The sequence below is a fragment of the Sciurus vulgaris genome, assembly GCF_902686455.1.
Source record: "Sciurus vulgaris genome assembly, chromosome: 4".
Lineage (NCBI taxonomy): Eukaryota > Metazoa > Chordata > Mammalia > Rodentia > Sciuridae > Sciurus > Sciurus vulgaris.
Genome location: NC_136464.1, coordinates 92612936 through 92624389, shown reverse-complemented (window position 1 = coordinate 92624389; position 11454 = coordinate 92612936). Strand labels below are relative to the sequence as shown.

Here is an 11454-nt window from a genome sequence, read left to right as displayed (position 1 = left end):
TCTGTTTTTCTTTAATGCAGGCATTTACAAGAAATAGCTCAGGATTCGTTTCACCAATATGCAAAGCAAACAAGGTTAAAGTCACTTACAAGGATTAACTGGCCGTGCCTGCTCAGGAAGTCTTCAGGCCTGGTGCCCATTTTCTTTAAGAGGAGATTGTGGTAGCTGCCTCTGAGATGACCCCTATGATCCTCTCTCCATGTGTCAGGGTTTGACTTCTGATGCTACCTTATCAGAGACATCACTGCTTCTCCTTCCTCGCACAGTTATTGACTCATGGGGGTGGAAGGCTGATGCTATTCTAGGACTACACTCAAGCAGACCATTGAGAGACCCCTGTACAACTTGCCAACCACATGAATGCACCACATGGAAGAGGAGGCCAACATTTCTGCAACAGCATGGGACATATAAAGCAAGAATGCCCTGCTGAGCTTTGCCCTGTTCTCTGACCAACGAAAATCATGAAAGTTCATAAGTTACTCTTGATATTTTAAAACCACTAAATTTAGGGTATTTTTTATGCAGCAATAGATAACAAAATGCACATTAGTAAATGATCTAATCATCATAAAAAATAGGATAGACATATATTATCCCTTGATAAATAAAGAAATTGGGGCAAAGGGCCAACCTATATTTGAATGAGCCAAGTTTGGGATCCATATGATTTGTTTCTCATAGGGCTATCCAAGACAGTAGTCGAAATTCTTTTAAAAATTTTTTTTTAATGAAAAGTTCAGTTTATTAGTCATACCTCAAACATTTAGTGTGGTAGAGGTCACCATGGTAAAAAGAATGAGTATAGGAAATTTCCATCACTGAAGAAATTTTGACTTGACATCTCTTGTATAGAGCATGTACTATCAATCAGTAAACCTACCAACTAAAAATCACTTGAGATACTTGCTTGAATTGACTGACAGGTTTACCATTATCAGTTGATCTGGGAAGTGTACCCAGCTGAACATTACAGAGAGGCCTCTGGACATTGAAAGTTTCATTCCCCAATATGGATTCATTAAGATGGACAAAACACACACCTCGTGGAGACCCTCCACCTCCTTTCCATCTTTCCTTGAGTTCTCTGGCTTTCTTCTTGTCGTACAACCTACTAAAGCTCCGTATGGCAAAGGACCAACCACATGCTGGGGCACTTTTCTCTCAAGCCCTTCTGTTCTTGGTTTTATGTCCATTGAGTACAAAGTCCTCAGATGGAGCCCTCACTCAACCCATGTTCAGTGGTGCTGTCATGCAGACACCAAGGAAAATAAGATGGAGCCTCTTGCTTCACAGACTTCACAGTCCATTAGGAGGTTCCTGCAAGGTGGTACCATATTCTGAGATTGAGGAATCTCCAAGGAACTATGGAAAGACAAAGATTGGAGCAGGAAACTAGCATCTGCCTAAAATTTTTCAGAAGAGCACATCATAAGATGCTATTTAAACTGGTAGACCATTCCAGAAACAGTAGAAAACAGTAGAGAAATGTGGAAGCATTTTTCACACAAGAAATGACTACATAGAATACAGTTTATTCCAAAAGCAATGATGATTCTGAGATGTCACAATGATGAGATAGAAAAGGAGACTGATACCAGTCTACTGGAGTACCAATGCACATTAAGAAATATGGACTTAGTATAGGAAATAGGCAAGTCACTTTGGTATTTGTCTTCATTGAGGGACTGCATTCTAGGTCTAACAGATACCTGGTAATCAATACACAGGGCAATTGAGGTGGCCAGGACTATTTTGATGTGTTTTTCCACTCTCCGTCTTGCAGGACTAGGAAAAGGATTGTCAACCTGAATGTAGATGGACCTTGGTAAACTTACAGAGGAGCTCTAGGAGTTCACTGAAAATACATCTGCCAAAAGTCAATTTACAATTGTCAGATGAGTAGGTTAAACAGGGGAAGGTAGATTGCTGTTTTGCTGACAGAGGCAAAAGGGTAGAATTCTGGACAAAGGCAGCACCAACTACAGAGCCAGGAAATAGATGCACAGAGGACACAACAGCAAACTGCCTTCAAGGGAAATCTCACCATTCCAGAGCATATGCAAAATGCAGAGGGAACTAAATCTTAGAATAAGAACTTCTTTGAATAATTGAGTAGACCATTCAGTGATATGAAGTTTCAGTCATTTGATTCTCAGTGCGCTAGTCATTGGCAAGATATTTTTCAGTGAATTGATCTGCTTCCCAGAAAAAGTCCCCAAGCAGAGAAATAACTATACTGTAGCTTCCAGAGCAAATGCATCTACCCAGGTGTAAGAAAAAATTTAAAGAAAACTGAATGCATTTGCCTTTCCAAACTTCCTCTCTTTTCTCACCTCATGGTTCAAATTCTCTGAAGGGAAAGCTGAGGTCACTTTCCGTGGCATGTTTCAAGTTTTTTTTTTCCATCTTCGGTAAAAATGTCCTTTCTTCGGGGTTCTTTCTCTCATTCCCTTGCTCTTACCCTCTCTCTTTTGCTCACTTTTGCTCTTTCTTCCTATAAACAATGATATAAATCACCACTTAGCTTGAACTGCTTAGAGTATTCCCTGTTCTTTGTGGAGACGGCGTGCTCCTAATGGATCGCCTTTGTGCAAAAGAGCAATCCCAGTAATCAGGAGCACTTTGATGGGCAGCCCAAGCTCTATAACTCAGAAGATCATAAGCATTTTTACTCTGGTGAAGTTCAGTTTAATGCAAAAGAAACATGTGTTTCCTGTCCCTTATTCTAAATCGATTGAGCCATTTGTCTAATTTAAACACTCTATAAATTACACACATCCTCCAAAGATAGGGATGAGGTTGAGGTACTTGATATATGCTTTTTCACATGGCTTGAATCCATCACTGTCTCCTGCAAGGCCCCTTGGCTTTCTCCTGAGTGGATGGAGGCCCCATAATTCTCTGATCTACTCTATTTTCTCTGACACCCCTTAGAATACTGTTCAGACAATTTGGCTAGAGAATTATAGCTGGTTTTCTGAAGGTCTGGGTTGAAAGCTAAACTCTGTACTGCCTTCAAGGGAAATCTCCTCTATCCTACTTGTTCTTAGCAGAACCAGGGAATTCTTCCCAATTTCTCTTCTGACCTAGTCCATTCTTGTAAGAGATTTGACAAGAGAAAATTCAAAGTGGATAGGTCAGGTATGGTACTTGTGACATGCAATTATGCACCATTATTGATCAATTTAGTGCAACTGAGTATTAAAGGGAAAATACTCTCTTGTTTCAGTCATCACTTCCTGGTACATCAGACTTCAAGAAAGGTAAAGACCTCCCTAGAGATTTAGCATCTCTTGTCTTCACAGATCAAGGTTCTCTTGGCTTCTCAAATCTTGCTAGAGAAAAATGTAGCTTACCCTATCAATTAGACTACATTATATCATCAATCAGTCAGACTTCATTTCTCAAAGTGAATATTTCTTTGCTCTCATGCCTATCTGTTCAATTATATCTTAATAGAATATTTGAACTGAAAGAGAAATTAGAGCTCAACAAATTCATGCCTCTTGTTTTATAAATAGGCAGAAAATGACAAGAGGTGGAAACTAAGATGGAAATAGAACTAAGATCCTTGAATGCTGGTTCAGCATGTAGACAACATAACCAAGTGAGAAATAAGACAATTCTCTAATCATTGCTACCCTGTGGCATTGCCTGGAGGCTTTAACCAGTAAAATCAGAAGAATCAAATCTGTGATTCTGAACACAGCCAGAAAAATATATTTCCAAGTTGAAAAGGTCAGGTACTTAGAATACAAAAGAAATAACTAAATATTAAAACTATACTAGCATTCAGTAAGGTGGATTATTAACAATATCATAGATAAGTCAACCATTTTTATTTAAAAATATAAGAAAAACCCTCTTTTAAAAAATTCACAATCCTGGAAGATTCTAAAACTCACCAACGAGAAATGTGCATGGCATATATAAATAAAGCAATCATATATTATTGAAAATTATCCAACACCTGAGTCAGCGTAAGACAACCATGTTTCTAGCAGAAAAAGAAATTCATACTATAAAATTATCAATTCTACCAAATTCATTAGGAGATTCAATACAAATAAATAAAAATTCTCACAGGATTTTGTCATGAAATGTGACAAGCCGATTCTAAGTTGTTCTAGAGTAGAGAACATAGGTAGAAACAAAACATCTTTGAAAGGAACAGTTATGAAGAGACATTTGCTATTTCAGGGACCAAAATATATTCTGAATCATTACTAATACAGGTATTGCTCATTAACCAATAAAGCAGAAAAAGAGAAGAAATGGATCCATGTGCAATGTATTATAAAAATAGTATTTCCAAACAGTGAGAAAAGAATTAACTTTGGTTAATGATAAATGAACACATTTCTATACAACCAGCAGTCCAACTTTGGGAAAAAAAGTGAACACATTTTTGACACTATTTGCAAATGCGAATTGCAGCTTAAATAAGAAGATGAACATAAAACTATCAGTGAAATTAAAGTATATGTAGGAGATTTTTAAAATAAATTTTGGTGGAGGGATTCTTGAGCAAGGCACATAATCACAAAGAATGAAAGATTTTGTTATATAAACTTTAAAACTTCTGTAAGGCAGAAGATACTCAAAGTAAAAAGACAAGTAATGGAGTTATAGAAAGGAGGGATATTTGCAATATTATTACTAATGTACACTCATAATTCCAAGAAGATAGATGGAATACATACAAAAAAGAAGAAACAATATGATATAAATATGTACTGCAAGCAAAGCCTCTGAATATCAAATTCATAGTAAAAGGTACTAATGGCCAATAAACATATGAAAAATATAGTATTGGAGTAAATTTTAATGAAAATAATGCAAATAATGACCTAGAGGGAGAAAACAGGAGTGAAAAACTTTAAAAAAACAAACTGTATTAGTGTTGAGACAAAATATCATCCACAAATGGAATCTTCAGTACCAGTGTCCCTTGATTTATGATGGGTTACATCCTGGTAATACATTGTTAAGCTGCAAATATCCTAAACTAAAAATGTATTTTACACACCCACCTAACCTATCAGATATCATAGCTTAGCAACACAGGACATGTTCAGCACAGCTGTGAGTCTTTGATTTTCTCCATTGTCTTTTCTGCATCCTTCTCCCTCCACCAGGTGAACACCTCAGACCTTTAGTCCTCTTGACTGGTGTAAAAGCCTTGAACCCAACTTCCCTGGGCAGGAAGGCCTGCTGTAGCCTTATCTATCTGCAGGTCCCTTCAACTTTACCTGAAAGTGTGTGTGGGCTCCACCTCTGGCATTTGCTCTCCTAGACTGAGAAATCTCTCATCCAAGAGATTACACATTAGAAGCTACATTCTTTGTTTCTTACACTTCACTTTGGCCACCTCACATAGCTCTGGCCTCTAGTTGATTCTCTAGCCTGGCTAGCTGTCTAATGAATGCTGCTTCAAATTTCTTATCCAGTCTTCCGGGCTGTGAGAACAAATGACACCTCTACAGATGCATGCTAACATTGCTGTCCTCCAGAAACAGAAACTTTCAGAATTTCAGGTCCATGTGCATCAGTTCCACTTAAATATATCATTAGTGCCATGATGCCAAACTCTCTCAGAGCTTTTCATCCTTAAAGGTAGAAGATACCCAAAGTAAAGTAATGGTATAGGTGATGGGTATTTATTGGGTATCTTCTCCTTTGCCTCGGAAAAAGAAACTGCCTTTAATAAATTGGGAGATTGAATATGGTGAAAATATTAACCCCCCAAATCCATGTCTGTGGCTATTTACTGGAAAAATTCCAATGGATTAACCAATGGCCTGATAAAGAAACTACTGCAACAAAAACCACCCCTAAATACTGGAACTCATCTTGGATTCCCCACACCCTACTGACTCCCAGGAGATAGGTTGTAACCAGCACTTGAGAATGAGAACAGCACCAGTAATTGGGGCAACCCAGGGGTCTCTCAGTAGGTGTGGATCATCTCTCAGAAATGAGAGATGCCTCGCTGTTTCTGTTTTAACTTCTTATGCATATAACTGGAAAGCAAAGTTTGGAAAGTAAAAATCCACTTTCCTAAACTCTCTCACAGCTGCTATTCTGGATGATTTAGTTTCTGTTAACCAAATGAACTTTCATAGGACTCCAATTTGAAAAGAGCAAAGTAGTATACAAGAGGAAAAAATACAGAGATTGGCAGAGTAAATTTTAAAATATAACTCAAATATATGTTGTCTGTAAGAAACTCACCTCATAAAAAGATAGGTAACAAGAAATTAAAATGATGGAAATATATGTGTGTGTATAATGCAAGCATTAAGCAGCAAAAACAGAACTAACTAGTATAATGTCAGAGTTCAGAGAAAAAAATAATAACCAAGACAGACACATTATATAATGATAAAAGGATCAGTTCACTAAGACATAGGAATGCTAAAGATATATGCACCAAATGACAGAGTTACAAAAATGTGTGAGGTAAAAACAGGTAAAAGTGAATATAGAAATAGATTTAAAAAAAAAAACAAACCCTCTCCCCCAAACTGATAGAAACTATTAAAAAATCATTAAAGGATATGCCATGACACAATGGGAACCACTAACACATATAGAACACTCAACACCTGAATCCACATTGTGTTCAAGTTTTCCCCAGCACATATGCCAAGAAAGACACTATTCTTAGGCTACTCTTACTGGGTAGTAACTAGAATAGGTAGTCATTCTGGGTGTGCCTTTGTGGGTATATATTTTGTTCCTGGTGAGCCGAGCATGGTCTCTCTCTGCTTCCTGGTGCCACATCCTAGGCTGCTTTCCTCTGCCAGGTCCTTCACCCATGATTTTCTGCCTCACTTTGGGCCCAGAGTAATGGAGTTGAATGTCTATGGGCTCTGACCTCTAAAAGTGTGAGCCCCCAAATAAACTTATCCTCCTCTAAAATTGTTCTAGTCAGGTCTTTTGGTCACAGTGTCGAAAAGTGATAACAAAAAAAACTACTAAGGATATTTATAATTTAAAATTGCCACAAATAAATATTCAGGCCCAGAATTCTACCAAATTCTCCAATTCCACAGGAGAATTCTACCAAATATTTAAGGAAGTATTCAAACTAACTCTACATAATGTTTCTAGAATACAGAAAAGGACACTTGATCAAAATTAAAAATGTTTGTTAAGAGCCACAGAATGTGATAAATTAATTGCAAACCACACATTCAACAAAAGGCTAATATCTAGAATATATATATATATATATATATATACATATATATATATGCACTTTAAAATCCAACAGCAAAAAAAAAAAAAAAATCCAGCTAGGAAATGCATAAGACACAAAGAAACATTTCAACATAGAGATTATAAAATTGTAAATAAGCACTTGAAATATATGTATGAGCCCTTAAAGAAGTGCAATTTAAAAAAATGAGATATCATGATATACCTATAAGAATGACTAAATTAAAAAAGTAAGAACAACACAAAATCCTGTCACGATGCAGAGAGACCAGATCACTCATACTTTGATGGTAGGAATTTGAAATCATTCAACTACTCTGTAAAACATTTGGGCAATTTTTAAAAAACTAACCATGCAACTACTACATGATTCAGTGATTACACTCCTGGGTATTTATACCAGAGCAATGAAGACACAATCATATAAAAACATGTTCTTAGATATTTTTAGCAGTTCGTTTCTAACAATTGAAACAATTCTTATGTCCTTCAACAGGTAAATGGTTAACACAGATTGGGTATAACCATACCATAAAACAGTATTCATCAGTAAAACATAAACTATTGGCATACCAATTAACCTAAAGGGATCTCCAGAGAATGATGCTGACAGAAAAAAGCCATTCCCACAAGATTACACACGGAATGATTCCATTTACATCACATTCTCAAAATGACAAACTTATAGACTTGGAGATCAAATTTCAGGAGTTAAGCAGGATAAGCAGGAGAGAAAGTGGGTGTGCCCCTAAAGGCAGCATGAAGGATCCTGTGGAGAAGGAATTGTTCTGATCTTGAACATGTCAAGGTCAATATCCTGATGCTGTTTTGTACTGATGTGGTATCATGAATGCATTAGAATTGGTTTAAATATTGAAGGAAACTCGGTAAAGAATATGTGGGGTCTCTGTGTAACATTTCTGATAACTGTGTATGAATGTACAATTATCTCAAAATAACAAAAGATAATTTTAAAAAAGGAAAAACTATTTTAATCTAAATTTTTAATACCATAGGCAGATAGAAACAGAAAAAACATTAATGAATAAGTGAATACTCTGTTAATTCTTTTTGGCTTACAAATAGTCCTTTGTGAACTCTTCAGGTTCCTTCCTGAATGGAAATTTCTAATTTTAGCCAAATAATTCACTTCTTACACTGAAGATGGAATCAAGGTGAAGTTATCACCATCTTAATATACCACACACTGTACAATCCACCTCTACCTATGCTGAGGACAACCAATGTGTGATCTGAAAAGCTCTGTGCCAGTGTAGGCCTGAACCAATGTGACTTCCGGCATATCATTTCACTATTGATCACTAAAATAATTAAACTCCATGAAAACTTAATTGGAGGCAAAACATAATGTTTGATATTATTTGTTGAAACCTCTACACAAGATTGCCAATTGAAAGTAAGAAGGAACAGTCTCTCAGCAACTCAATGTTCCAAAATAAAACTCACTTCACTTTCACTCTTGTCCGAATAGGATTCAGCTCTCCTCATGCTCAGGTTGCACTTCCATAGGTTCAACCATGAATCAAAAATATCCCAAGAAAATTGCACCTGTGCTAAATATGTGCACATGCTTTTTTTTATCATTACTACACAAACAATATAGTATAACTATTTAGTATAACAATTTACATAGCGCTTACATTGTATTAAGTATTGTAAGTAATCTAAAGATGCTTTAAAGCATACAGGAGGCTGCATATAAGGTTATATGTAAACACTACAAATATTTCTTATAAAGGACTTGAGTATTCATTTGAGTTATATGGGGTGTCCTGGAGTCTATTCCCCAAGGAATTAAACCTGATTCAGGTTTTGGACACACTGTATGTGTGTCCATGTACCACAGCAAACTTAAAAATTGATCTATATTCCCACTTTCTGCTGATGACAAGAACCATCAGAGACCTAAAAAAAAACAGCTGAACCTGTGGGCTAACTATGCTCAGAAAGAAGAGTAAAGCATTAATCTGGCTGAAGCCTTTCTATTGCTCCTGGCAGACATTCCATAGGCTCCTATTCAGTGAATCAGTGGTTTCCACATGGGGTGTCTTTGCAGTCCACAGAACCTGTCAATCCTAGTTAGAGACAAAAATCAGAAATCCTAGTAGGGCCAGCCAGCTAATGAATTCAAACCTTAAAACTTCAGATTGATATCATATCTTCTAAGCTCTGTGGATACAATGCCTTGATTCTCAATCAAGTACTTGGCTATTCATTTGAGTTAACTTCAAAGTTCTTCCCCCAGAAACTATCTTTCATCAACCTGGAGGCCCCACAATGGCCTGCTTCCCTGCAGTGGTGGACCTGTTTCCATTTGGAGATGAATCTGTCAAAATTAATAATTTCCAAAACAATAAATTAGACCCCTGAAGATGAAAATGTTAATGGGCAGGTCGAACCCTGAGTCTAGAGTCAATGACAATGAGGCATGGCAGGTATTTCAGTGTCAGCTCTGCCAGCTGAAAGGTGCTGCCTTAGGGTCCTAAGCATTAGGCCCCTAAGACCCAATCCAGCACCTGCCCAGCCATTGGATTGCACTCACCACCAAGTATGTCCACCAAGATTGGTTTTCTGGTCTGTATCTCATTTGATATTCTAGTTCCCAATCGGCTGTGACGCACTTTTTCTGGCCTGTCCACACCCCTCTTTTGCCAATAGCTGAAAGCTGATTCCTTTACCTCCCAGCTTCTGACAATTCAAGATGTTATCACTCACCTCAGTTTCACTTTTTCCAGTTCTCAAAGATTCCAGATCATGTTTCTAGGTCAACATAAGACAGAAACTCCTGATTTTTCCACATTCAATTAACCAGACCCATCCAAAAAGAAAGTGAGACACTAGTTCTGAATCAGATGCATCTAAACAATCAGGATAATCAATACAATTTCATTCAATAAAAATGTCTTGAGTTCCTCCATGTGTCTGGCACTTTTCCAGCTGTTGGAATTACAGAGGCTAATATGACATAGTTCCTGTTCACCTGTATATTTTTGGGAAAATATACATAAAAACCCAGATCTAAAATCTAACGTGATCACTAATTACATGACTGAATGATCTAACAGAATATTAGAGTAGGACTTATATCCTCCCAGAGAAAAATAGGAGAGTTCAAGGGAGAAGGGAAGTAGTGAGGGAGAGCATCCTTAAAAAGGATTTAGCAGGTGTGAGTATGTAAGTAGTGGGCACTTGCACTAAATCACTTGCAGCACCCTGAGAGATAATAGGACCTCTGAGGAGACTGCCTGCACCCAGGCTTGCAGAAATGTGACTCAAAACTGATTTTAATCGATTTTATAAAAATAAAGCTCTATGGCTAGTTCCCCCCCAACCTCTCTTTCTCAGATAAAAAGCCCTCTACAATGATAAGCAAAAGACACAGAAAAAATACAGAGTAGAGCACTGGATATATTCGTGAAATATTTGTCCAGTGAAATACTTACAGAGAAGTTGATGAGTAAACTAAGTCTTGGAGAATGAGTTGAAAGTAATGAGGTAAAGATGTAGCATAAAGGGGATCCAAGTGAAGCAAAGCATGAGTGGGCAGAGGGTTATCTTACGAGATGAAGAAAGGACCATCAGCTGATTTGCCTCTGGATCCACGTGGATCCATGTCTATAGTCCTCTTAGGTTTGACCTGGGCCCCCAACTTCTATTTGCAAACAGCCCCTTATATCTTATTATATGTGTCTGGCTTACTCTGATCCTCTGTTTCCTATTCAAGAACTACCCCAAAACTACAAACAACAGCATTTCCACTTGCTTTACCATTCATTCCACATTCATAGTCTTTTACCACCACTAGGATGATAGAAGGTACATAAATGGCAGCTGAGCAATGACTTATTTCAAAATCATCTTATTGCAGATGGGTAAACTGAATGCCAGAGAATGGAAATGACCTATTAGTTGACATGCATCTAGAAAGTGATGGAACTGAACTCTGCCTCCAGTTTCTAGTTCTTTGCTGGAAGATTAGCAGCTTCTTTGGAAGGGGAAAATATTCACCCTGTATCCTACGGACGGGCTCCTCAGTTGACCGTATGAGTTATGTGTGATGGGAGAGTCCTGAGTTCTGACTGCACTATACCACACAAAAGGTAGCAGACACTGGTCATGAATCACAGCAGCTTCTTTCAGGCAATCATGCCTGACATATTGGACATTCATGATGATGTGCTGCAAAGTTCACCTCAGGATATGAAA

At 37.4% G+C, this 11454-nt stretch overlaps 1 long non-coding RNA gene across 1 annotated transcript in view; it reads left to right on the top strand.

Moving 5' to 3' along the window:
- Positions 1-11454, top strand: part of LOC306659826 — a 784421-nt gene that overhangs the window by 551791 nt on the left and 221176 nt on the right. The window lies entirely within an intron of this gene.